The sequence below is a fragment of the Lolium perenne genome, chromosome 5, assembly GCF_019359855.2.
Source record: "Lolium perenne isolate Kyuss_39 chromosome 5, Kyuss_2.0, whole genome shotgun sequence".
Classification (NCBI taxonomy): domain Eukaryota; kingdom Viridiplantae; phylum Streptophyta; class Magnoliopsida; order Poales; family Poaceae; genus Lolium; species Lolium perenne.
In genome coordinates, this window is record NC_067248.2 from 152,965,559 (window position 1) to 152,988,467 (window position 22,909).

Below are 22,909 nucleotides of genomic sequence, written 5' to 3' on the forward strand. Positions count from 1 at the left end.
TCGTGGCGCCCCCTGACCTACCCTTCCGCCTACATAAGCCTTCGTCAAGAATAGTTCCAGTACCGAGAGCCACGATATGGAAAACCTTCCAGAGACGCCGCCGCCGCCAATCCCATCTCGGGGGATTCAGGAGATCGCCTCCGGCACCCTGCCGGAGAGGAGAATCATCTCCCGGAGGACTCTTCACCGCCATGGTCGCCTCCGGAGTGATGTGTGAGTAGTTCACCCCTGGACTATGGGTCCGTAGCAGTAGCTAGATGGTCGTCTTCTCCTAATTGTGCTATCATTGTTAGATCTTGTGAGCTGCCTAACATGATCAAGATCATCTATTTGTAATGCTACATGTTGCGTTTGTTGGGATCCGATGAATAATGAATACTATGCTATGTTGATTATCAATCTATCATCTATGTGTTGTTTATGATCTTGCATGCTGTCCGTTATTAGTAGAGGCTCTGGCCAAGTCGTTACTTGTAACTCCAAGAGGGAGTATTTATGCTCGATAGTGGGTTCATGCCTCCATTAAATCTGGGACAGTGACAGAAAGTTCTAAGGTTGTGGATGTGCTGTTGCTACTAGGGATAAAATATCAATGCTATGTCTAAGGATGTATTTGTTGATTACATTACGCACCATACTTAATGCAATTGTCTGTTGTTTGCAACTTAATACTGGAGGGGGTTCGGATGATAACCTGAAGGTGGACTTTTTAGGCATAGATGCACGCTGGATAGCGGTCTATGTACTTTCTCGTAATGCCCAACTAAATCTCACAATACTCATCATAACATGTATGTGCTTGGTCATGCCCTCTTTATTTGTCAATTTCCCAACTGTAATTTGTTCGCCCAACATGCTATTTATCTTATGGGAGAGACACCACTAGTGAACTGTGGACCCCGGTCCATTCTTTTACATCGAATACAATCAACTGCAATACTCGTTCTACTGTTTTCTGCAAACATCATCATCTACACTATACATCTAATCCTTTGTTACAGCAAGCAGGTGAGATTGACAACCTCACTGTCACGTTGGGGCAAAGTAATTTGTTTGTGTTGTGCAGGTTCCACGTTGGCGCCGGAATCCCTGGTGTTGCGCCGCACTACACTCCGCCGCCATCAACCTTCAACGTGCTTCTTGACTCCTACTGGTTCGATAAACCTTGGTTTCTTACTGAGGGAAACTTACTGCTGTACGCATCACACCTTCCACTTGGGGTTCCCAACGGTCGCGTGTTGTAGGCGTGTCAAGCTAAATTTCTGGCGCCGTTGCCGGGGAGATCAAGACACGCTGCAAGGGGAGTCTCCACTTCCAATCTCTTTATTTTGTTTTTGTCTTGCTTTACTTTATTTACTTCCTTGTTTCCTGCACTAAAACAAAACACAAAAAAATTAGTTGCTAGCTTTACTTTATTTACTGTCTTGTTCTGCATATTAAAAACACAAAAAAATTGGTTACTTGCATTTATTTTATCTAGTTTACTTTATTTACTATTGCTAAAATGGGTACTCCTGAAAATACTAAGTTGTGTGACTTCACAAACACAAATAATAATGATTTCTTATGCACACCTATTGCTCCACCTGCTACTACAACAGAATTCTTTGAAATTAAACCTGCTTTACTGAATCTTGTTATGAGAGAGCAATTTTCTGGTGTTAGTGATACGTCTCCGACGTATCGATAATTTCTTATGTTCCATGCCACATTATTGATGATATCTACATGTTATATGCACATTTTATGTCATATTTATGCGTTTTCTGGAACTAACCTATTGACGAGATGCCGAAAGGCCAGTTGCTGTTTTCTGCTGTTTTTGGTTTCAGAAATCCTAGTAACGAAATATTCTCGGAATCGGACGAAATCAACGCCCAGCATCCTATTTTTCCACGAAGCTTCCAGAACACCCGGGAAGGACCAGAGGGGGGCCACAGGCCACCCAGACCATAGGCCGGCGCGGCCCAGGCCCTGGCCGCGCCGCCCTATAGTGTCGGCGCCCCTTCGACCTTCTGACGCCGCCTCTTCGCCTATATAAAGCCCCTGGACCTAAAACCTCGATACGAAAAAGCCACGGTACGAGAAACCTTCCAGAGCCGCCGCCATCGCGAAGCCAAGATCTGGGGGACAGGAGTCTCTGTTCCGGCACGCCGCCGGGACGGGGAAGTGCCCCCGGAAGGCTCCTCCATCGACACCACCGCCATCTCCATCAACGCTGCTGTCTCCCATGAGGAGGGAGTAGTTCTCCATCGAGGCTCGGGGCTGTACCGGTAGCTATGTGGTTAATCTCTCTCCCATGTACTTCAATACAATGATCTCATGAGCTGTCTTACATGATTGAGATTCATATGAGTTTTGTATCACAATTCATCTATGTGCTACTCTAGTGATGTTATTAAAGTACTCTATTCCTCCTGCATGATGTAATGTGGACAGTGTGTGCATCATGTAGTACTTGGCGTAGTTTATGATCGTGATCTCTTGTAGATTGTGAAGTTAACTATTACTATGATGGTATTGATGCGATCTATTCCTCCTTTCATAGTGTGAAGGTTACGGTGTGCATGCTATGTTAGTACTTGGTTTGGTTGTGTTGATCTATCTTGCACTCTAAGGTTATTTAAATATGAACATTGAATTGTGGAGCTTGTTAACTCCGGCATTGAGGGTTCGTGTAATCCTACGCAATGGTGTTCATCATCCAACAAGGGTGTAGAGTATGCATTTATCTATTCTGTTATGTGATCAATGTTGAGAGTGTCCACTAGTGAAAGTATGATCCCTAGGCCTTGTTCCTAAATACTGCTATCGCTGCTTGTTTACTGTTTTACTGCGTTACTACTGCTGCGTTACTACTGCTTGTTTACTGTCCTGGGCAAAGCACTTTTCTGGTGCCGTTGCTACTGCTCATATATATTCATACCACCTGTATTTCACTATCTCTTCGCCGAACTAGTGCACCTATTAGGTGTGTTGGGGACACAAGAGACTTCTTGCTTTGTGGTTGCAGGGTTGCATGAGAGGGATATCTTTGACCTCTTCCTCCCTGAGTTCGATAAACCTTGGATGATTCACTTAAGGGAAAACTTGCTGCTGTTCTACAAACCTCTGCTCTTGGAGGCCCAACACTGTCTACAGGAAAAGGAGGGGGGCGTAGACATCAGTTAGTTCTGATGATGCTGCTGCCCATCTTAATAATTTTGTTGAACTATGTGAAATGCAAAAGTATAAGGATGTAGATGGTGACATTATAAAATTAAAATTGTTTCCTTTCTCATTAAGAGGAAGAGCTAAAGATTGGTTGCTATCTCTGCCTAAGAATAGTATTGATTCATGGACTAAATGCAAGGATGCTTTCATTGGTAGATATTATCCTCCTGCTAAAATTATATCTTTGAGAAGTAGCATAATGAATTTTAAGCAATTGGATACTGAGCATTTTGCCCAAGCATGGGAAAGAATGAAATCTTTGGTTAAAAATTGGCCAACCCATGGACTGACTACTTGGATGATCATCCAAACCTTTTATGCAGGACTGAATTTTCTTCACGGAATTTATTGGATTCAGCTGCTGGAGGTACCTTTATGTCCATCACTCTAGGCGCCGCAACAAACTTCTTGATAATATGATGGTCAATTACTCTGAATGGCACACGGAAAGAGCTCCACAAGGTAAGAAGGTAAATTCTGTCGAAGAAACCTCCTCCTTGAGTGATAAGATTGATGCTATTATGTCTATGCTTGTGAATGGTAGGACTAATGTTGATCCTAATAATGTTCCGTTAGCTTCATTGGTTGCCCAAGAAGAACATATTGATGTGAACTTCATTAAAAATAATAATTTCAACAACAATGCTTATCGGAATAATTCTAGTAACAACTATAGGCCATATCCTTATAATAATGGTAACGGTTATGGTAGTTCTTATGGGAATTCTTACAGCAATAATAGGAATACACCCCCTGGACTTGAAGCCATGCTTAAAGAATTTATTAGTACACAAACTGCTTTTAACAAATCTGTTGAAGAAAAGCTTGGGAAAATTGATATTCTTGCTTCTAAAGTCGATAGTCTTGCTGCTGATGTTGATCTTTTGAAATCGAAAGTTATGCCTAATGAAAATAATGATATTAAGTCATTTGCTACAGCAAACGTCATCCAAGTTAGAATTAATGAGAATATAAGATTGATGGCCAAATTGCGTGCTAGGTGGGAAAAAGAAGAAAATGCTAAAGATAACAATGTAGCTAAAGTTTGGACTATTACCACCACTAGTAACTCTAATGCTCCATATGTTGCTGCACCTCCTACTATCAATGGTAAAATAATTGGTGTTGTCAATGTTTCCACTTCTAATGCAAAGCCTGCAAAACTGTCTGAACCTGCTAAAACTGCTGAAACTGCTTGTGATAAAACTGCTGAAACTTTTTCCAACATTAGGGATAATGATCTCATTGCTTTAGATTATAATGGTTTAGATTTTGATGATTGTCACATCTCTGAAGTTATAAAGTTCGTACAAAAACTTGCTAAAAGTCCTAATGCTAGTGCTATAAATTTGGACTTTACAAAACATATTACAAATGCTCTCATTAAAGCTAGAGAAGAGAAACTAAAACTTGAAACTTCTATTCCTAGGAAGTTATAAGATGGTTGGGAGCCCATCATTAAGATGAAGGTCAATGATTTTCATTGTAATCTTTTATGTGATCTTGGTGCAAGTATTTCTGTTATGCCTAAGAAAATCTATGATATGCTTGACTTGCCACCATTGAAAAATTGTTATTTGGATGTTAATCTTGCTGATAACTCTACAAAGAAACCTTTGGGGAGGATTGATAATGTTCGCATTACGGTTAACAATAACCTTGTCCCCGTTGATTTTGTTGTGTTGGATATTGAATGCAATGCATCTTGTCCCATTATTTTGGGAAGACCTTTTCTTCGAACTGTTGGTGCTATTATTGATATGAAGGAAGGTAATATTAAATATCAATTTCCTCTCAAGAAAGGTATGGAACACTTCCCTAGAAAGAGAATGAAGTTACCTTTTGATTCTATCATTAGAATAAATTATGTTGTTGATGCTTCATCTCTTGATGTTACTTGATACACACTTTCTGCGCCTAGCTGAAAGGCGTTAAAGAAAAGCGCTTATGGGAGACAACCCATGATTTTACTACAGTACTTTTGTTTTATATTTGAGTCTTGGAAGTTGTTACTACTGTAGCAACCTATTCTTATCTTAATTTTGTTGCATTGTTGTGCCAAGTAAAGTCTTTGATAGTAAGGTTCATACTAGATTTGGATTACTGCGCAGAAACAGATTTTTTGCTGTCACGAATTTGAGCAGTAGGCTCTGTAGATAACCCAGAAAATTCTGCCAATTTACGTGAGTGATCCTCAGATATGTACGCAACTTTCATTCAATTTGAGCATTTTAATCTGAGCAAGTCTGGTGCACCTAAAAAATTCGTCTTTACGGACTGTTCTGTTTTGACAGATTCTGCCTTTTATTTCGCATTGCCTGTTTTGCTATGCTTGATGGATTTCTTTATTCCATTAACTTTCAGTAGCTTTGTGCAATGTCCAGAAGTGTTAAGAATGATTATGTCACCTCTGAACATGTGAATTTTGATTATGCACTAACCCTCTAATGAGTTGTTTTGAGTTTGGTGTGGAGGAAGTTTTCAAGGATCAAGAGAGGAGGATGATACAATATGATCAAGGAGAGTGAAAGCTCTAAGCTTGGGGATGCCCCGGTGGTTCATCCCTGCATATTTCAAGAAGACTCAAGCATCTAAGCTTGGGGATGCCCAAGGCATCCCCTTCTTCATCGACAACATTATCAGGTTCCTCTAATGAAACTATATTTTTAGGGATTTCTATTTTCGTGCCCCTGGCTCCTTAGTTGTGCTCAGTTTTCCCCAGCCCCTTAGTTTTTCCTCAGTTTTCCCCAAGACCTTGTCTGAAACCCGCAGAAGGAGCTCGGACGGAAGGAATCCCGTTTAGTTGACGTTGGTTGGTGCTGACAAGTGGGGCCGCGGTTGGTGCCCCGCAGTGGAGACGTCTTCACTTATCCAGATCATTGTGGGACCCACAACTTGTCCACGTTAAGTGCGCCGGACCCACAGCTTACCCAGGTGACCGTTGCAAAATGGGAGCCCGAGCCAGCCCCGTGCCCGTGCCCGTGCCCGTGCCATTGCTTCCCCTTTCTTTCCCCGCGCCCCATTGTTCTTCTTCTCTGGCAGCGGCAGCCCTTCTCCGGCAGGCGGGTGATGTCTAGTTTCTCTTCGACCTCCCGTTCTTCATGGCCGCAGTATGGACCCGTGCCTTTGACAAGATGCCCTGACTGCCCACGCCAGGAGCCTCTGAGGCGGTCGATCTGTAAGACGGACGAGAACGGCAACCGTGGACGTGAGTTCCTTGCATGCGAGAGCTTGCCATATAGAGAGGGGGATAAGGTTAGATCTCGCTCCAATTTCTCTGTTTTCTCTCGATTTTCTTGCTATTCCCTCGAATTTGGGATTTAGGGTTCCCGTTGTTGTTTTCAGATCTTGAAGAAATGCAGGCATTTCGAGTGGATCGATGTGTACGTTCAGAGGCTTCAATTGCAGGAATCAATTGGCGCTATTGGGGAGCGCAATTTGGGAGGGGGGCTTGCTGTAGAGAATGCGGCGGAGAGAGGAGCCGTTCCGATTATGCCTAATGTTCCCAATGTAGGACTGGTGGAAGTGAAGGGAGAACTGAAGAAAATGAACAAGCAGTTAAAGCAGCTGATCGAGTTGAAGAAGCAAGCTAATCTGATAGCTGGTTGTTTTTTCTGTTGTATAATTGCGATCAGATTCTTATCATTGCTCACCAGGCGCTAGAAGTTGTTACAAGGGATACCTTGTTACAAATTCATTATTCAGTTACATGTACTTGTAGTTGTTTTCATGGTTAGTGTGTGCATTCACCGAAATTACCAACTATATTGGAATGCTTTATGTATGCCTCATGTTTATACAAGGGATTCTATCATTGCTCACCGAACTATATTAGTGTGTGCCGTTTCAAATTGCCGAAACTATATGCCAAAACTATATCTCCAAAAAGAAAAAAGAAAGTGAAAGATAGTTGATAATTGTTAGAGGGGTGAAAATAATGCATTCACCGAAATCCGCAAATATGTATGCCTCATGTTTATACCGAAATTATACCACTTTTGGGCCGTTTCAGATTCCCGAAACTATATGCCAAAACTATATCCCCTAAAAGAAAAAGGAAAGCGAAATATAGTTGATAATTGTTAGAGGGGTGAAAATAATGCATTCACCGAAATCCGCAAATATGTATGCCTCATGTTTATACCGAAATTATACCACTTTTGGGCCGTTTCAAATTACCGAAACTATATGCCAAAACTATATCCCCTAAAAGAAAAAGGAAAGCGAAAGATAGTTGATAATTGTTAGGGGGGTGACAATAATGCATTCACCGAAATCCGCAAATATGTATGCCTCATGTTTATACCAAAATTATACCACTTTTGGGCCGTTTCAAATTACCGAAACTATATGCCAAAACTATATCCCCTAAAAGAAAAAGGAAAGCGAAAGCCAAAACTATATCCACCGACAGAGAGAGAGAGAGAGGGGTGGCCACGAAGAGAGAGAGAGAGAGAGGGGTGGCCACGAAGAGACGGGGAGGGGTATACTGCCCGTTAGATCAGTTGATCAACGGTTCGTGGAGTCGATCCGTGTGACAACGGCTCAACCAATCAGGATAAGTTTGGGCTTCTGAGAGCTTTTGTGACAGAACTTGAGGGCAAAACTGAGTAGTACTAACAATCCAAGGGCACATAAATACTAAATAGACTAAGGGATTCAAACAAAAAGAATTACAAAATGAAAAATGCATGTTTTGTACAATATAATTCATATTGGGCTACATCAAATTATTTGCAATTCAAATATACATGAGTGTGACAATTATGGCATCATTTAGACAAACTATGTTTTTGGGGAAGATGTTTTGCAAAGGGGTTTGAGTGGAAAACCATGCATCTTCATAGCTACACTAGTGATTCTGAGAAGTGGCAATTTGTGGTAAAACTTGATTTATATATGTTTATTAAGGTTTTCTTGGTGGCAGGTTGAGTAGGAAGACTCCATGAGTAGGTGCCACTATGTTTTTATTTTTTTGAATTTTTTTGAGCATGAAATGCCTCAGTTAGATATGTTAATCTCATTTGTTGACTCTCTGTTGACTAGCTACTTGAGGGTAAAACTGAGTATATTGCACTTGCCAGTCTAAGTACTCGAGGGAAAAACTGAGTACATATATATAAAATTTCTGTATAAGGCCCGAGGTTATAACTGAGTACACCAAACGTCCCAGGGTTAGACTTGTGTCGCGGTGCACGCTGCAGCCGTGCATAGCGGACGCGTGTTGCGGTACACGCCACCTTCGTCTTTATAGAGCCCTTTTCCTCTCCCTCGGCGCACGTTCTCACTGCAACCGCCTCTCCTGTCCCATCATCTTCTCCACAACCGAAGAAAAAACCCCGAAGAAAACCGCCGGCGATGGAGAAGAATGAGATGCCCATTGTCGGCGCATCAGCCGCCGGCGCATCGGCCGCTGCCCCCGTGCAGGCCCCTGTCGCTGCTTCCAACGTAGCAGTCGGCGCATCAGCCGCCGGCGCATCGGCCGCCGCCACCGTCCAGGCCCCCGTCCAGGCCCCCGTCGCTTGGGACCCGTACGAACCAGTGCCGTACGTCGCGCCGGAGAACCCTTACGACACCAGCATCGTCGACGACGAGCCGGAGGTAACCCTTTGCTCCCTTGTTCTTATCCCATTTCAATCCTTTTGTGTTAGATCTAGCGTTATTAGGGTTCGTCTGTTCCTAGTTCAATCCATTTGTGTTAGATCTAGCGTTATTAGGGTGCGTCTGTTCCTAGTTCAATCCTTTTGTGTTAGATCTTGCGTTATTAGTGCTTGTGATTTGCTTTTGTTTAAGATTTGTGCCGATGATGATGAATATTTGGGCGCAAATTGATTCAGGGTTTGGTAAGTAAACAATTGGTGTGTTCAAATTTGTTGTGCATGATCTTTGGTTTACTTACTCAAATCCTGGATATAAGTGTGTCCAATGTAACTGAGGCTACCTCTTTTTTTCGAGCCCATATTATCATGCATGATCTTTGTTCACTCTCTGTTCCATCATCGTTGCAACTGACTCCATGTTTTTTGCACGATCTTTGGTGCTACGTGACAGGTGCAGAGCAGCGACGTCGACAGCGACGATGAGTCCTTCGACACCAAGACTCGTCACGTCCTCAGGAGGCTGCAGTCCGGCCATTACGATGGCCCCTTTGCTCGAGGCATTTACAAGTGCCCCTTCTGCAACAGAAGCTCCGCGCCACCGACTTCAACTGCCTGGTGAACCATGCTGAATCCATTGGCAGATGCGGCGCTAGAGTTGGAACGACGGTGAACGTGCATGCGTTCATGGCCAAACACAAAGCACTTGGGATTCACCTGCGCAACCTCCAGGCGAGTCACAGGCGCAACCTGGAGGCGTTGAACATGCCTACTGCACTCTCTGTATGTGATTGCTCTATCTGTAGAGCAGCTTAAATTCATGTAAAATGTAGCTTATGTTGTAGGGTTCTATCGGTACTACTGTTGGATCTGTCGTGAATATATCTATGATATGTTGGCTGCTCTATGCAAGCTTATCCTATATTTTCTCTGGATTTGTGCCCTAGATTTCCTACCTGATTGGGTAAAAACGAAGGCATAAAGAAATGAATGGCGTTAAAAAACAGAAGGAGAAGCTGCTCTAGATTTGCTACCAATTTGGGCTATCAAATAGGAATGAGATCGAGCGAGAGAGAGGAAAAAGGTACATTGAAAACTGCTAATCTGGGCGAAAGAGACAGAAACCACTCGTGCCCACGTCCCGGACCCACACGGCTCCACACGCTACGGCCCCACACGCTACGGCCACAAAAACATGGTCTCGTCCGGTCCCACGCGGTTCCTTCCTACTAGCCCCACACGACGCGACCCCACAAACAACACGACCCCACTCGTCAACACGGAACGGTCAACTTAACGGATTCCTGCCGTCGGAGCTGCTTCTGCGGGTTTCAAACAAGGACTTGGGGAAAACTGAGGAAAAACTAAGGAGCTGGGGAAAACTGAGCACAACTAAGGAAGCGAGGGCACGAAAATAGAAATCCCATATTTTTATTCCATCACATCTTATGCGCTTTACTTGGAGCGTCTGTATGTTTTTATTTTTGTTTTTGTTTGAATAAAGTTGGATCCTAGCATTCATTGTGTGGGAGGGAGACACGCTCCGCTGTTGCATATGGACAAATATGTCCATAGGCTTTACTCATAATTTTCATGGCGAAGGTTGAACTGCTTCGTTAAATTGTTATATGGTTGGAAACGGGGAATGGTACATGTGGTAATTGGTATAATGTCTTGGATAATGTGATACTTGGCAATTGTTGTGCTCATGTTTAAGCTCTTGCATCATATACTTTGCACCTATTAATGAAGAAATACATAGAGCTTGCTAAAATTTGGTTTGCATGATTGGTCTCTCTAAGGTCTAGATATTTTCTAGTAAGGGTCGAACAACAAGGAAGACGGTGTAGAGTCTTATAATGCTTACAATATGTCTTTTTTGTGAGTTTTGCTGTACCGGTTCATACTTGTGTTTGTTTCAAATAACCTTGCTAGCCTAAGCCTTGTATTGAGAGGGAATACTTCTCATGCATCCAAAATCCTTGAGCCAAACACTATGCCACTTGTGTCCACCATACCTACCTACTACATGGTATTTCTCCGCCATTCCAAAGTAAATTGCTTGAGTGCTACCTTTAAATTTCCATTCTTCGCCTTTGCAGTATATAGCTCATGGGACAAATAGCCTAAAAACTATTGTGGAATTGAATATGTACTTATGCATCTTATCTCTTATAAGTTGCTTGTTGAGCGATAACCATGTTCCTGGGGACGCCATCAACTACCCTTTGTTGAATATCATGTGAGTTGATATGCATGTTCGTCTTGTCTGAAGTAAGGGCGATTTACCATGAGTTGAATGGTTTGAGTATGCATATTGTTAGAGAAGAACATTGGGCCGCTAACTAAAGCCATGATCCATGGTGGAAGTTTCAGTTTTCGACAACTATCCTCAATCTCATATGAGAATATTATTTGTTGCTAAATGCTTATGCATTAAATAGGAGTCCATTATCTGTTGTCTATGTTGTCCCGGTATGGATGTCTAAGTTGAGAATAATCAAAAGCGAGAAATCCAATGCGAGCTTTCTCCTTAGACCTTTGTACAGGCGGCATAGAGGTACCCCTTTGTGATACTTGGTTAAAACATATGTATTGCGATGATAATCCAGGTAATCCGAGCTAATTAGGACAAGATGCGGGCACTATTGGTATACTATGCATGAGGCTTGCATCTTGTAGGATATAATTTACATAATACATATGCTTTATTACTACCGTTGACAAAATTGTTTCTTGTTTTCAAAATAAAAGCTCTAGTACAAATATAGCAATCAATGCTTCCCTCTGCGAAGGGCCTTTCTTCTACTTTTATGTTGAGTCAGTTTACCTACTTCCTTCTATCTCAAGAAGCAAACACTTGTGTTAACTGTGCATTGATTCCTACATACTTGCATATTGCACTTATTATATTACTTTATGTTGACAATATCCATGAGATATACATGTTACAAGTTGAAAGCAACCGTTGAAACTTAATCTTCCTTTGTGTTGCTTCAATACCTTTACTTTGAATTTATTGCTTTATGAGTTAACTCTTATGCAAGACTTATTGATGCTTGTCTTGAAAGTACTATTCATGAAAAGTCTTTGCTATATGATTCAATTGTTTACTCATTTTCTTTACCATTGCTTCAAATCGATGCATTCATTACATGTGCTTACAATAGTATGATCAAGATTATGATAGCATGTCACTTTAGAAATTATCTTTGTTATCGTTTACCTACTCGGGACGAGTAGGAACTAAGCTTGGGGATGCTGATATGTCTCCAACGTATCGATAATTTCTTATGTTCCATGCTACTTTATTGATGATACATACATGTTTTATACATACTTTATGACATGTTTATGCATTTTCCGGCACTAACCTATTAACGAGATGCCGAAGAGCCAGTTGTTGTTTTCTGCTGTTTTTGGTTTCAGAAATCCTAGTAAGGAAATATTCTCGGAATTGGACGAAATCAACGCCCAGGATCTTATTTTTCCACGAAGCTTCCAGAAGTCCGAAAGGGAAACGAAGTGGGGCGACGAGGCGGTGACACGCCAGGGCGGCGCGGCCCACCCCCTGGCCGTGCGGCCCTGTTGTGTGCGCCCCTCGTGGCGCCCCCTGACCTACCCTTCCGCCTACATAAGCCTTCGTCGAGAATAGTTCCAGTACCGAGAGCCACGATAAGGAAAACCTTCCAGAGACGCCGCCGCCAATCCCATCTCGGGGGATTCAGGAGATCGCCTCCGGCACCCTGCCGGAGAGGAGAATCATCTCCCGGAGGACTCTTCGCCGCCATGGTCGCCTCTGGAGTGATGTGTGAGTAGTTCACCCCTGGACTATGGGTCCATAGCAGTAGCTAGATGGTCGTCTTCTCCTAATTGTGCTATCATTGTTAGATCTTGTGAGCTGCCTAACATGATCAAGATCATCTATTTGTAATGCTACATGTTGCGTTTGTTGGGATCCGATGAATAATGAATACTATGCTATGTTGATTATCAATCTATCATCTATGTGTTGTTTATGATCTTGCATGTTCTCCGTTATTACTAGAGGCTCTGGCCAAGTTGTTACTTGTAACTCCAAGAGGGAGTATTTATGCTCGATAGTGGGTTCATGCCTCCATTAAATCTGGGACAGTGACAGAAAGTTCTAAGGTTGTCGATGTTCTGTTGCTATTAGGGATAAAACATCAATGCTATGTCTAAGGATGTATTTGTTGATTACATTACGCACCATACTTAATGCAATTATCTGTTGTTTGCAACTTAATACTGGAGGGGGTTCGGATGATAACCTGAAGGTGAACTTTTTAGGCATAGATGCATGCTGGATAGCGGTCTATGTACTTTGTCGTAATGCCCAATTAAATCTCACAATACTCATCATAACCTGTATGTGCATGGTCATGCCCTCTTTATTTGTCAATTGCCCAACTGTAACTTGTTCACCCAACATGCTATTTATCTTATGGGAGAGACACCACTAGTGAACTGTGGACCCCGGTCCATTCTTTTACATCGAATACAATCAACTGCAATACTCGTTCTACTGTTTTCTGCAAACATCATCATTCACACTATACATCTAATCCTTTGTTACAGCAAGCCGGTGAGATTGACAACCTCACTGTCACGTTGGGGCAAAGTAATTTGGTTGTGTTGTGCAGGTTCCACGTTGGCGCCGGAATCCCTGGTGTTGCGCCGCACTACACTCCGCCGCCATCAACCTTCAACGTGCTTCTTGACTCCTACTGGTTCGATAAACCTTGGTTTCTTACTGAGGGAAACTTACTGTTGTACGCATCACACCTTCCACTTGGGGTTCCCAACGGTCGCGTGTTGTACGCGTGTCAACGAGCTATCCGATGGGCGGCGTGCGCGGCGCAAGGAGTGCGTCAGGCGCTCACGCTTCGACGACAGCGCCGGCCCCTCCGGCGGCCAGTTGTAGGTTGCACGACTGCAAGTAACCCGGCCGTGGTAGGCCGCACGGCGGCGAGTAAGTACGGTCGTTGTAGTTTAGGTTAACTCGACTAATCATCTCTGTAAAGATGGTCCTTTTGGTCAATCAATAGTAATAAAACAATATTTTGCTTATCTAGTCAGTGCCTAGCGGGCACGGATGCAACCAACGCGGTCACTTTGTGCGACCGCGCAGCATCCGTGGAGACGCAAACCGTGCCGCATATTTGGGCGACGTTTGCGTCCTGAACGGCCCGCCACTATGCGTCGCCCCGCTGGAGCAGGGTTCAGATGCATTTTTCATCCACGCGGACGTAAATGGTCGCTCAGCGTTCGTTTGCGTGGCGGAGAAGCCTCACTTGTTGTCTGCTCCACTTCACCATAGGACAAAACAGACCGCTCATATAATTATTTTCTTGGTTTATAAAAAATTTGGGGACCCACCTGTACACTTCTAGTGTGATTAGTCCAAAGCCCCAGCTGTGAGTTAGATTACCCATGCCGCAAATGGTGATTGGACTTATTATGCCATGGAAGCAGGCAATGACAAACAAATGATTTGTGGGGGGAGTTGGAAAGGTTGAGGGAAGCGGCACATGGGGAGAGGACTTGTGCCTGTCCCCTTCCTCCCTAGTCCTCGCCTTGGTTAGAGCATCCCCACTCGTTGGCGCTCCTTACGTCCAAATCCGGCGAAATTTTCGTCTGGATTGGAGGAAGATTTGGCCTGGGGAGCGCCGAAGTTTAAGCCGTCCCTCCGGCAGGAAACCCCCAACCTCGACCATTTGACATATTTCAAACAAATTTAACATAAAATTTAACAAGTTCGGCGACCAAGAGTACGAAAATTGCTGAAACAAATTCGGTGATAATCAGTACAATGTTTAACAAGTGCTGAAACAAATGAAGCACACAATTTCACAATTTTTCAAACAAAGTAAGACAGACTAGTTGGCGTCGGCGTTGGCATTGCCTCGGAGCCTCCATATGTGCTCCACCAGATCATCTTGCAGCAGCTGATGCATTGTAGAGTCTCGAATCTCCTGGCGCATAGCAATGAAGGCGGCCCATGATGGAGGCACCTGGTGATTAGGCTGTGATGGCGGAGAATCTCCTCTCTCTCATATGGTGCTTCTTGCTCAGCCAGAGGAACCGGATGCTTTCGCTCATTTTCAATAATCATATTGTGTAGGCACACACAGCAGTTCATCACCTCCCACATCTGATCTTTGGACCAAGTCATAGCGGGGAACCGGACGACAGCAAATCTCTGTTGGAGGACACCAAATGCACGCTCGACGTCTTTTCGGCAAGCTTCTTGTTTCTTGACAAACTCGCAAAGTTTGGGGGTGCTAGGGTTCGAGATAGTCTTCACAAATGTTGCCCACTTTGGATAGATACCGTCTGCAAGGTAGTATCCTTTGTTGTAGTGCCTACCATTGATCACATAGTCCACCGGGGGAGCATGACCCTCAACAAGCTTGGAAAAGACCGGGGAGCAGTTTAGGACGTTGATGTCATTGTTGGATCCAGGCATACCAAAGAAAGAGTGCCAAATCCAGAGATCATGGGTAGCCACTGCTTCAAGTATCACAGTGCAGCCTTTTTTGTGACCCTTGTACATTCCTTGCCACGCAAACGGACAGTTCTTCCATTGCCAATGCATGCAGTCAATGCTTCAAAGCATCCCTGGAAAACCCCTAGCTTCATTTGTTGCAAGGATCCTCTGAGTGTCTTCGACAGTGGGTGATCTCAAGTAATAGTCCCCGAACACTGCTATGACGGCCCTGCAGAACCGGTAGAAACAATCAAGGGCGGTGGACTCCGCCATCCGAAGATAGTCATCTGCACTATCACCGGGAGCTCCATACGCCAGCATCCTCATAGCCACTGTGCACTTCTGCAGTGACGAAAATCCAACCAAACCAGTGCAATCCGCCTTGCATCTGAAGTAGGGATCAAAGTCTCGGATGGCATACACAATTTGCAGAAATAGCTTTCTGCTCATCCTGAAACGACGCCGGAAAACACTCTCACCGTGCAATGGATTGTCGGCGAAGTAGTCGGCGTACAACATGCAGTAGCCCTCCATTCGCTGTCTCGGCTTGCACTTCCGGCGACCTGGTGCCGACCCACCACGTCGACCAGTTGCCAGTCCGGCGTACATGCTTGCCAAGCAACCGAGGATCATCATGTGCTCGTCGTCTTGGGCGGCTGCTGCCATCTCTTCTTGCATAAGCTCGACAAACATCTGCTCCTCCTCTTCGTCCGAGTCCATGGCCGGCGAGGCAAATGGACGAACACCTGACGGGCGTGGTCGAGGCAACCCGAGCCGCGAGCGACGAGGAGCAAGCCAAAGTCGGAAAACAGGCCGGCGGAAGAGCAGCCAGATAGGCCGTCGTCGAAAGACGGCGGAATATAGGCAGGTGGGGAAGGAGGGACGGCGGAATCTGGGCAACAAGCCGGCGGGGTGGTGCCGGCGGCGAGAGAGATACGAGGGGTGGGGGAGATTTTGAGCGAGGTGGCGGTGGGGTTCGTGTGTCGAGTCACCGACAGATCGGGCCCTTCCCCGCTTTTCACTCGTCCGGAGTCCCCGATAGGTCCCCGGGGGGCCGGGGATGGCGTGGGCTCGCCGGATGGATGAAGGGCCAAATCCGGACGAAAACGAGGAACCGGGGGCGCGACTGGGCCGAATTTCGCCGTCCGGATGGGAAAAACGTCGCTCGGGGGCCTCGTCGGGGGGACGAGTGGAGATGCTCTTATGTTAGGGCATGGAAGCATTTTTTTTTTTTTGAGATATGCTCCTTGTCACTGAAAGTAGGGCCAGCAGGGTTGTCCACATGGATTGGGACTGCATGTCAGTTGCTGTGAGCATTAATCTTAGTTCTTGCGAGGAAGTTAGTTTGAGTGTGTGCAAGTGTTTTTCTGGTTATTACTTGTAGGTGGGTGTACTTAAGTAGGGTTTCGAGCTGGAGGAGACTTTGTATGGGTTGTAATAGAAAGAGTAGGACTAGCAGGGACAGAAAAAGCACTGATGTGGAAATATAGTGCCAATCAACGGACATCATGGGAACAATGGTCAAAGGCATTGGTCCTCTCGGTATACTGCATCTAGCATGGTGCGTCGGTAGAATGTCCTTGACGCAATGCTGTAATGTTTGTGGCCACCCATTTTCTTAAGAGCCTGTCTTGGGTCATCTTTGCCAATGAAATTTTAGATAATCTAATTGAGAACTTGAGCGATATTTTTATTTACCTAGCACAAGATTATATTTTGCGAAAAAAATCCAACGATATGTTAATACTTATCACAATAAGAAGTACAAATAACCTCAGAAGCAATAAACATTATAAATAGATCATTAAATCACCTAGCGACGACCAAAAGCACTAGAGCTAGCGAGTCAAAGGCGTCTCGCCCCTCCCTCACTCGAGTTGAGCAAAATTTCTCTAACCCGAACCACACCAACAAAGACGGAAGGTCTCACATGCGCCAAAGCAACAATCATCACCAAAGATGAGAACCGTACATCGAAAGAGTCTGACCTGAATCACACCAACAAAGACAAAAATCAACGAGATCTTAGAAAATCCATCAAAAAAATACAACTCCACGCACAGTTCGTCCATTCTACCATAGCGAGAATGGAACCGGTAGAACCTTATTCTGATATTAGGATGTAGCCGCCGCCCCACCATCCTGATGAAAACACAAAAGCTTGATAAACCAAAAACGGAAACCCTCTCGCGGACGAGAGGCAAGATCCACCATCATAGGCTTGAGAGTCCATTGGTGGCGGAACGGACCGGCACCATCGTCCCGACCGGAGGAGGCGTGAACCCTAGTCGTCGCCTTGGACCACCTCGTTTTTCCTTTCATGTACCCGTTCACCTAGCACAGACTGTGGAGATTTTAATAACAATAGCTGATGCCAAAGTTCATGTTGCTCCTTTTTTTAATGTGGAGCAGACATCAAAGTTTTGTAGCCGTAGCATACACTTTGTCTCGGCATCCTTTGATTTTTCTACATGCTCATGTGCTGCGCTCCAAAGAGACAAAACCCTTTCTTACATGGCAATGTGCTCAATTAGCACAATATGCCAGGGAGAGGGGGACAAGATGACACTCACTCCCTCTCCTAGCTGCTTTGGCGCGTGTAGTCTTTAGAGGTTGTAGGAAAGGAAATGAAGGTAGGGACCCCCGGCCTCGACACTGTGAGAGCAATCTCTTGCCTCGAGGTCAAAGCCTACATAAGTCCAAGCAGGAGACTACGTTCGATTAAAGCGCTTTGCGAATTTGAATGGTTTTGGTTAGCAGCGGTCGGAGTTGTTTACGGTTGCTTTGGCACCTTCTGATCGGGTTGTGTTCGTAGATTGCAAGCGACGTCGTCCTCACACGGTTATACCATTTCCGATGCTCGGGTCAATGGCAAAGTTCGTCTCTCCCAACCCATCATTTTTTTTGGGTACGTTTTGCTCTTTAAGCCATCTTCAATGATCCATTTTGGACCGTTAGGGCGTCCATATGCGTCACCCCAGCCGAAAAATAAGTCTCCACCCAACCCAGCGATTCGACGCAAACTGATCGGCCTGTTTGTGTAAACATGGCCCAAACTTGCGTCGTGAATGCGTCAGCGTGGTCAGCGCACGCACATGCGACCAAGTGGGTTTCGTCTTCCGCGCGCGAGTAATGGCTCCGACGACGATTTGGTTCCTCGCGATGCGTCAATGGCGTTGTCCGGCTTCCACGTGCACCAGCGTTGGCGCGGGCGCGCCCAGACATAGGAGGGCCAATTTGGCCACACCTCACCTACAGCCAACCGCCACCGACATCGCCATGGGAAAATGATGGCTTTTCCGCAAAACAAAGCACGACAGCGAGGTCGGGTCCTCTGGCGCCAATAAGGGGAAAACCCGACGCAGCCGCCAGTACGCGCCGGTGGAATTCGCCCACTAGCTATTCGAGGAGAACCGGCCCGTCCCTTGGCTGGATGTGGGCCTGCCGAGCGGTGCCTGGTACCTCAACCACCATCGTGTCCCGGTGCTTCCACTGTCGGACGAGGGACGCGAACAGCAATACGAGATCTGTTGTTGTGGTTAAATCCTCCCGCCGGATCTACGCGACGATTCGACCGTCTCCCTCGACTCGTACAACTGGTCCATCTTCGGGACCTGGGAGTTCGACCCGCGTGATACCCACAAGTATAGGGGATAGCTGAAATCTTCGATGAAAAGTATTACCCAAATTTATAGTTCAACTCAAGGGGAAACACAAGAATACCAATAAGACTTTAGCTCACCTGTATATTCAAGAGCAAGTGGTGATTGCAACAGTTGACGGCAGATTTCCAGTTTTCACCGGAATTAGTAACTTGTGAATTCCGTGTAGGCATGAAGTGATAGCGGGGTGTTATGTGGATAAGATTGATCATATAATGAGATATTAATAACTTGGGTTCATCTCAGTTTTGTTGTCTGTAGGTATGTGTAATGCATGTAAAATGCATACATGAACTTTGTACTTTATTACCATATATTTCCATTTTTCATGTTTATATTGATTTATGGGGATTTACCAATGATTTTCTTTATTTGGGTTATAACTCTCCAGAACAGGAAACGATGTTTTATGTATTTTGATTTTAGAGACCTATACAGAGTCAAATTGAGCTAGGATTTCTAGGACGTCATTTTTTCATCAAGAGAAACAGTATTGACTTTTGGACTTGACCTGGAGGGGCCCGAGGCCCAAAAGAGAAGAGGTGGCGCGCCTAGGAGAGGGCGCGCCACCTACCCTCTTTTCGTCGTTGATATTTTGATTCGCTTGATTCTTTCGTGAAGCGACTTCTTTTGACCTAAAAAAAACCTTATATATTACCCAGAGCGTTCTCTGGAGGAGAGTGCCGCAGAAACACAAAAAAACAAAAACGGAGGTTGTTGCAGCAAAGATTGGAGGGGAAAACTCCACCGGAGCCACCACCTGACGGATCTCCACCTTCTCCAATGTCTTCCTCATCAACACCTTGATCAATGGGGAGTAGTCCACTGATACGCATACAGCACGCGTCCGTTGGGAACCCCAAGAGGAAGGTGTGATGGGTACATCGGCATGTTTTTCCTCAGTAAGAAACCAAGGTTTATCGAACCAGTAGGAGCCAAGAAGCACGTTGAAGGTTGATGGCGGCGGAGTGTAGTGCGGCGCAACACCAGGGATTCCGGCGCCAACGTGGAACCTGCACAACACAACCAAATTACTTTGCCCCAACGTGACAGTGATTTTGTCAATCTCACCGGCTTGCTGTAACAAAGGATTGGATGTATAGTGTGGATGATGATTGTTTGCAGAAAACAGTAGAACAAGTATTGCAGTAGATTGTATTCGATGTAAAGAATGGACCGGGGTCCACAGTTCACTAGTGGTGTCTCTCCCATAAGATAAATAGCATGTTGGGTGAACAAATTACAGTTGGGCAATTGACAAATAAAGAGGGCATGACCATGCACATACATGTTATGATGAGTAGTGTGAAATTCAATTGGGCATTACGACAAAGTACATAGACCGCTATCCAGCATGCATCTATGGCTAAAAAGTCCACCTTCAGGTTATCATCTGAATCCGTTCCAGTATTAAGTTGCAAACAACAGACAATTGCATTAAGTATGGTGCGTAATGTAATCAACAAATACATCCTTAGACATAGCATTGATGTTTTATCCCTAGTGGCAACAGCACATCCACAACCTTAGAACTTTCTGTCACTGTCCCAGATTTAATGGGGGCATGAACCAACTATCGAGCATAAATGCTCCCTCTTGGAGTTACAAGTATCAACTTGGCCAGAACCTCTACTAATAACGGAGAGCATGCAAGATCATAAACAACACATAGATAATAGATTGATAATCAACATAACATAGCATTCACTATTCATCGGATCCCAACAAACGCAACATGTAGCATTACAAATAGATGATCTTGATCATGTTAGGCAGCTCACAAGATCTAACAATGATAGCACAATTAGGAGAAGACGACCATCTAGATACTGCTATGGACCCATAGTCCAGGGGTGAACTACTCACACATCACTCCGGAGGCGACCATGGCGGTGAAGAGTCCTCCGGGAGATGATTCCCCTCTCCGGCAGGGTGCCGGAGGCGATCTCCTGAATCCCCTGAGATGGGATTGGCGGCGGCGGCGTCTCTGGAAGGTTTTCCGTATCGTGGCTCTCGGTACTGGGGTTATTATCGACGAAGGCTTCTTATAGGCGAAGAGGTAGATTTAGGGGCGACGCGAGGGACCCACACAGTAGGGCCACGCGTCCAGGGGCTGGGCCGCGCCGCCCTAGCATGGCGTCGCCTCGTCGCCCCACTTCGTTTCCCTTTCGAACTTCTGGAAGCTTCGTGGAAAAATAAGATCCTGGGCGTTGATTTCGTCCAATTCCGAGAATATTTCCTTACTAGGATTTCTGAAACCAAAAATAGCAGAAAACAGCAACTGGCTCTTCGGCATCTCGTTAATAGGTTAGTGCCGGAAAATGCATAAATATGACATAAAGTATGTATAAAACAAGTGAGTATCATCAATAAAGTAGCATGGAACATAAGAAATTATAGATACATTTGAGACGTATCAGCATCCCCAAGCTTAGTTCCTACTCGTCCCGAGTAGGTAAACGATAACAAAGATAATTTCTGAAGTGACATGCTATCATAATCTTGATCATACTATAGTAAGCACATGTAATGAATGCAGCGATTCGAAGCAATGGTAAATACAATGAGTAAACAATTGAATCATATAGCAAAGACTTTTCATGAATAGTACTTTCAAGACAAGCATCAATAAGTCTTGCATAAGAGTTAACTCATAAAGTAATAAATTCATAGTAAAGGCATTGAAGCAACACAAAGGAAGATTAAGTTTCAGTTGTTGCTTTCAACTTGTAACATGTATATCTCATGGATATTGTCAACATAAAGTAATATAACAAGTGAAATATGCAAGTATGTAGGAATCAATGCACAGTTAACACAAGTGTTTGATTCTAAGACAGAAGGAAGTAGGTAAACTAACTCAACATAAAAGTAGAAGAATGGCCTTCGCAGAGGGAAGCATTGATTGCTATATTTGTGCTAGAGCTTTTATTTTGAAAACAAGAAACAATTTTGTCAACGGTAGTAATAAAGCATATGTATTATGTAAATTATATCCAACAAGTTGCAAGCCTCATGCATAGATTACCAATAGTGCCCGCACCTTGTCCTAATTAGCTTGGATTACCTGGATTATCATCGCAATACATATGTTTTAACCAAGTATCACAAAGGGGTACCTCTATGCCGCTTGTACAAAGGTCTAAGGAGAAAGCTCGCACTGGATTTCTCGCTTTTGATTATTCTCAACTTAGACATCCATACCGGGACAACATAGACAACAGATAATGGACTCCTCTTTAATGCATAAGCATTTAGCAACAAATAATATTTTCATAAGAGATTGAGGATTGTTGTCCAAAACTGAAACTTCCACCATGGATCATGACTTTAGTTAGCGGCCCAATGTTCTTCTCTAACAATATGCATACTCAAACCATTCAACTCATGGTAAATCGCCCTTACTTCAGACAAGACGAACATGCATAGCAACTCACATGATATTCAACAAAGGGTAGTTGATGGCGTCCCCAGGAACATGGTTATCGCTCAACAAGCAACTTATAAGAGATAAGATGCATAAGTACATATTCAATACCACAATAGTTTTTAGGCTATTTGTCCCATGAGCTATATATTGCAAAGGCAAAGAATGGAAATTTAAAGGTAGCACTCAAGCAATTTACTTTGGAATGGCGGAGAAATACCATGTAGTAAGTAGGTATGGTGGACACAAGTGGCATAGTGTTTGACTCAAGGATTTTGGATGCATGAGAAGTATTCCCTCTCAATACAAGGCTTAGGCTAGCAAGGTTATTTGAAACAAACACAAGTATGAACCGGTACAGCAAAACTCACATAAAAGACATATTGTAAGCATTATAAGACTCTACACCGTCTTCCTTGTTGTTCGATCCTTACTAGAAAATATCTATACCTTAGAGAGACCAATCATGCAAACCAAATTTTAGCAAGCTCTATGTATT